The following is a 5,239-nucleotide window of genomic DNA, read 5'->3' on the forward strand; positions in this document are numbered from 1 at the left end:
GAGGACAGGGGTGTGAACACAGGTGCACAAGTGAGGACAGGGGTGTGAGCACAGGTGCATATGTGAGGACAGGGATGTGAGCGCAAGTGCACACGTGAGGACGGGTGTGAGCACAAGGTACACATGTGAGGTTGGGGGTGTGAGCACAGGTGCACATGTGAGGACAGGGACGTGAGCACAGGTACATATGGGATACAGGGATGTGAGCATGTGGTGCACATGCTAGGGCAGGTGTTGAGCACACAGTGCAGATGTGAGGACAGGGGTGTGAGCACAGAGAGCATGCAGGAGAAGAGGGGTGTAACACAGAGAGGTGCAGACGGTTGGGAATGCTGTTGCTCTTCAGTTCCCACAGCCCCTCGCTCATCCTCTGATGACAGGAACCAGCCTGTGCTGGCAAGGGCCTCTTTAGAGGCGATGACGGAGATGGAGACGCTGCTTTGCAGGCTTTGAAGATGGACAGAGAGGCCACGAGAAGAGGAATGTAAGGCAGGCAATTCTAGAAGCTGGAAGACAAGGAACCAGAGTCACCTCAGAGCCTCTAGGGGAAGCACAGAGCTGCCAACACCGAGCCTCTAGCTCAGGGGAACCACTCTGAAGTCTGGTCTCCAGAATCACATATAAGGTGGATTCACAACTGGAAGGACTCAGGTGAGATGAACGCTCTACACTGCAAAGCATGACACGAGCCACCACTGCCTTCACAGAGGCCCCAGCGGGCGGACCCCTGGGGCCTCAGCAAGTGCCCAGTGCAGGGTCAGGGTCAAGGTGGGCACTCACCTCACGTTCATGCACATGCTTCTGACCCTGCAGCGGTTCCTGGACAGCACCCAGCCCTGTGGACAGCTCCCATGGCCAAGGGGGCTCCCTGCAGCCCGCCTCCCTGCATGACCTGATGAGTCTCCCAGGTGGGCTGGGCCCTCCCCACCTCAGAGCCCTTCGAAAAAGGAGGCTGTGAGCAAGAAGGCATGCTCAAGCCCAGGTCCCCAAAGGCTCAGCTGATATGTGGGCCAGTGTCTTGGACCAGGACGCCAGGAAAGGGACAGGCTTTGTTCTTTTTTTTTTTTTCCACCTGAAGATTATTTGTAAAATAGTGCAGGAGGACACCAGCCCCATGCAGACAGCAAGATGGCAGCACAGGGGGTCATACCAGTCCTCTGTCCTCAGAACTCTACTCCAGGCCTTTGAGGGGACCTGAGAACCCTTGGGAGCCTGACCTGGAGCCAAGGCCTTGGCTGGAACTTCAGATGTACTTTGAGCCTTGGCTTTGGACTTGGGCTGGCAAAGCCTGAGACCCTTGGAGAGGCAGGCCCGAGCTTGCTTCCCAAGCTTGCGATGGACGATGTAGGCCAGCTGACTGAGGTTGCAGGTCATTCCCTTTGGATCTTGGGCTTGACCCCCTTGGGCTTTCTGGGAGTGCTCACGGCCTCAGGACATGCATCCATGGCTTCACGTCATTGGCCTGCAGCGTCTTCAGGTCCTGCTTGTGTTTCTTGGCAAAGCACATGTTCCTCGGCGACTTGAGGCCCACCCTCCCAGGAGATTCCTATCTTGTGACCAGAGTTTCTGGATGCCATTCCTGTGTCATTTGGGGGACTGCTCGTGTATGGTGTGGATCTTGAACTTGGTCATGTCTGCACCATCACCCCCAGCTCCCGGAGTGCCAGGGATCAGAAGAGAGAGCTGAATTCCGTTCTTGCTAAGTCCTTTGTCCACCTGCCATCCCTGGTGTGTGGCTGTGTCCCTTCCACTTTCAGGACACATGCAGCCCGCCTTGAGCCCATCACCATCGAGCCCAGCAGGATGTAGATCTTTTGTCTCAACCAGATGCTGATGTCTTTCCAGAATGTCTGGTGCTGGGTCATCTCAGCTGCCGGGCCTGTTACCCAGAGACTGAAACCCAGTCATCTCAGCACCTCCCCCTGCCACGCAGGACCCTCCATCTCACATACGCAGAGAGACTAAGGCAGGGTGAAGGGACCAGCCAGCCAGGGTGACAGGAACCCGCTCCTGAACTGGGTCTGATGTGGCACCCACCGATTCAGTTGGCAGGCTTGGCTAAAAGCTGCCCCGGGACAGTTCATCCAATTATTTAAATCCCAGCCTCCATGCTCACCACGAAGATTGGACAGGATTGGACATTTATTAGCTAACTGAATGGCTGTAATAAGATAGCAAATCCAAAGGAGCAGAAAATTAAATGTTCTTGAGTTATCTTATTGAAATTTCCCTTCTATGGCTTTTATTGGAGGTGACAGTGCCAGAATTTCAAATACGCATTTTAAGAGACTGCTTTATGGGGTAACCCAGCAAACGAGGAAGTCATCAAAATGAACCCGGTGAGCGGGCACACCTTCGGGTGGGCCACCTCTGGACCGAGCAGCAGCAGCAGGCTGGCAGAGCTCTCATCTCCTCCGTGGTCCTGGGGAGGTCAGGACAAACACCAGTGTGCCTGGTGGACGGCTCTGCTGATGCAGACAGATTTTATTGGGAAAGTTCTCTCTGTTACTCATTGAATTTTGATTACTTATTATCATAAGGAGACATATTGATTTCATAAGCAAGGCAGGGAGAATAAACTGCAAAATGAAGCCGCTGTCAAAGGCCCCGGCCCAGGCTTCCTTCCAGAGAACACGGCGCCCGCTGGATCACCAAAGCCCAGCCCAGTGTAGACATACTGAGGTCATTAAAGGGAGCCAGAGAGGAGCTCCTGAGATGGAAGACTCCTTCCGCCGCCAGAAGCAGGGCCTGCAGGGAGGACGGGAAGCCAGCCAACAGAGGGATTGTGGAGACCAGTGCAGGAAGCGGCCCTTGTCAGTGGGCAGAGTGCCCCCTGCTAGCTCCCTCGCCCCAATGTCACCTTCCTAGAAAATGGGACCCTGCCCCCAGGCCCACCTTATCTCCCTCTAGAAGGTACAGTTTTCTTGCTCCTACAAGCAAAGCAGACCCACTCAATATAAGAGAGAACATTCTATGGTTTATAACATAATACAGATTTGGGGCTCACACACAATGTATGTCCCAGAAGCCCAGACTCCTGGACTATTTACTGGGCTAAAGACAGAGAAGGTATTTTGGAGAGATGGTCCTTGTATTTCTGGGTCCAGGTGTCTATGGAAGAGCCGGGAGATGGTATCCAGGGAGTACGTGGGGTGACAGACAAGCACGACGTGAACCCCAGGATGGCAGGGCCTCTCAGGGTGTACTGACCCCTAGCGTCTCCAAGCGTTTAGTGGGCCTCCTAGGCTTTTCAAGTTTACTGAGCCCCCTGTGCTCCTCAAGTTTTACTGAGCCTCCTTGTGTTCCCCACGTGTGTACTGAGTCCCTCTGACCTGCAAGTGGTTCCTGAGTGTCCTGTGTTCCTTACATTTTTACTGAGCCCCCAGTGCTCTGGTGTTGAGAACCCTATGGTTCCCAAGTGTTTACTGAGCCCCCTGTGCCCCTCAAGTGTTTACTGAGCATTTCTTTGTACCCCTACCCAGTGTACACGGAGCCCCCCATGCCCCACAAGTGTTTTTGACACTGTGCAAGGCACGTGGACATGGATGAGCAAATCACACAGGGTATACCCCCCATGACCAGATGGTCAGGGGCCACACAGGCATACAATGTAACATGGACACAAGTAGTGGAGAGTGCTCTGAAGGGATGTTTATGAAAAGACTTTCAGCTGAGACTGAAGGATGACGGGGTCTCCCACCATGGACTGAGGATAAGCATGTTCCAGGCAGAGAGGGTCCTAAGGATCACCAGGAGAAGCCACTGGGGCTGAAGTGAGTAGAGGAGGGAAGGATAGGTGACACAAGATGCACTGGAGATACAACTGAGCCAGTTATTGAGGCCTTGATGAGAGGTCAGACCTCACCCCGGAGGACGCGTTTGCTGGTTTTAAGCAGTCCATGAAATGATCCACTTAAATATCTTGGAGGATTAGCCAAATGGTGTGTGAGGAAGCAGTTGAAATGGGATGGTGGGTGGACACAGGGACAGCAGATGGCTGCAGTGGAGTTCGGGCAGATATGAAGAGGGAATGGGTCCAGGGGCACAGGTGGACAGACCACTATGGAGGCAAAGTCACAGGCCTTAGGAGTACATTGCATATAGGGGTGGAATATTCTGCATTTCATCCTTGGTGCTTAGTCCAGAGGGCTGTGTTAGCTTTCCATGGCTACCATGGTACTACAAACTGAGTGCATTACAACAACACAGAGTTATCACCTTACAGTCCTGGAGTTCAAAAGTCCAGAGCAGCTGTCAGGGCTGGCTTCTTATGGAGATTCCAGAGGAGAATTCATTGCTTGCCTTTCGTGGCTTCTTGGGACCACTGTGAGTCAGAATGGACTTGACCCAATTTTGTTGTCTGTGTGGGTTTTAGAGGCCACTGGCATTCCTTGGTTTGTGCCTCCCTCCATCTTCAAAGTCCACCGGCATCCGTTGGTTTGTGGCGCCTCCCTCCATCTTCAAAGCGCACTGCTATCTCTCTGACCCTCCTGCTTCCTTTGTGATGACAAGGACTCACCCGGATGGTCCAGAATCATCTCCCACCTCAGATCTTCCACTGAATCCCATCTACAAAGTCCCTTAAGGTGAAACATTGACACATTCTGGGGACTAGGGTTTGGATGCCTTTGGAGACCATGGTTCAGGCTAGCACAAGGCCTTATACTGATAAATGCTCAAGAGTCTTGGCTGATACAGTCTCTCGGTAGCAAAGTCATTTCTGTCCAAAATAAAGTCCAGAATCCAGAGACATGGGCACGTGAGGAGAGATATAGAAGCTCAGATCCTTGTGTCTGTGTTTAGGAGGCCTGGCATGGCCAGCCCAGCAAGGGACAGAGCTCTAGGGAAACCTCCCAGAGCCTTCCCTGGTCCTCAGCCCTTGGGCAGGAAGTGCTTCTACTTCCCCATCCCCTCCTCCCACCACCCTTGCTCACTCTGAGCTGTCCACCTGCACATCAGTGCCCACCTGACTGCACTCCTGGAGGGTGGGGACCAGCCACATCTCAATCACTGATACCCCCAGTTCCTGGTACAGAGAGGACACCCAAGACATGTTTGTCAATTGACTGAATGATTAAAAGATGAGTTTATTATGTGCTTCCAAAGACTTCTCCAAAAGAGTCAAAAGAGAACCTACGATTGGGAAAAAATATTTGGTAATAACATAGCTGACAAGGGACTTATCTCTAGAATTTATAGAAAACTCCAACACCTCAATAACAAAAAGACAAACAATCCA

The 5,239-nt window shown here is 52.6% G+C and overlaps 1 pseudogene; it reads right to left on the reverse strand.

The window, feature by feature from the left end:
* Nucleotides 1-499: 499 nt before the first annotated feature.
* Nucleotides 500-1,632, reverse strand: LOC103210316 (annotated as a pseudogene).
* Nucleotides 1,633-5,239: the final 3,607 nt, after the last annotated feature.

This window comes from Orycteropus afer, unplaced genomic scaffold (genome assembly GCF_000298275.1).
Source record: "Orycteropus afer afer isolate SDZICR_OR568_19922 unplaced genomic scaffold, OryAfe1.0 scaffold00587, whole genome shotgun sequence".
NCBI lineage: Eukaryota > Metazoa > Chordata > Mammalia > Tubulidentata > Orycteropodidae > Orycteropus > Orycteropus afer.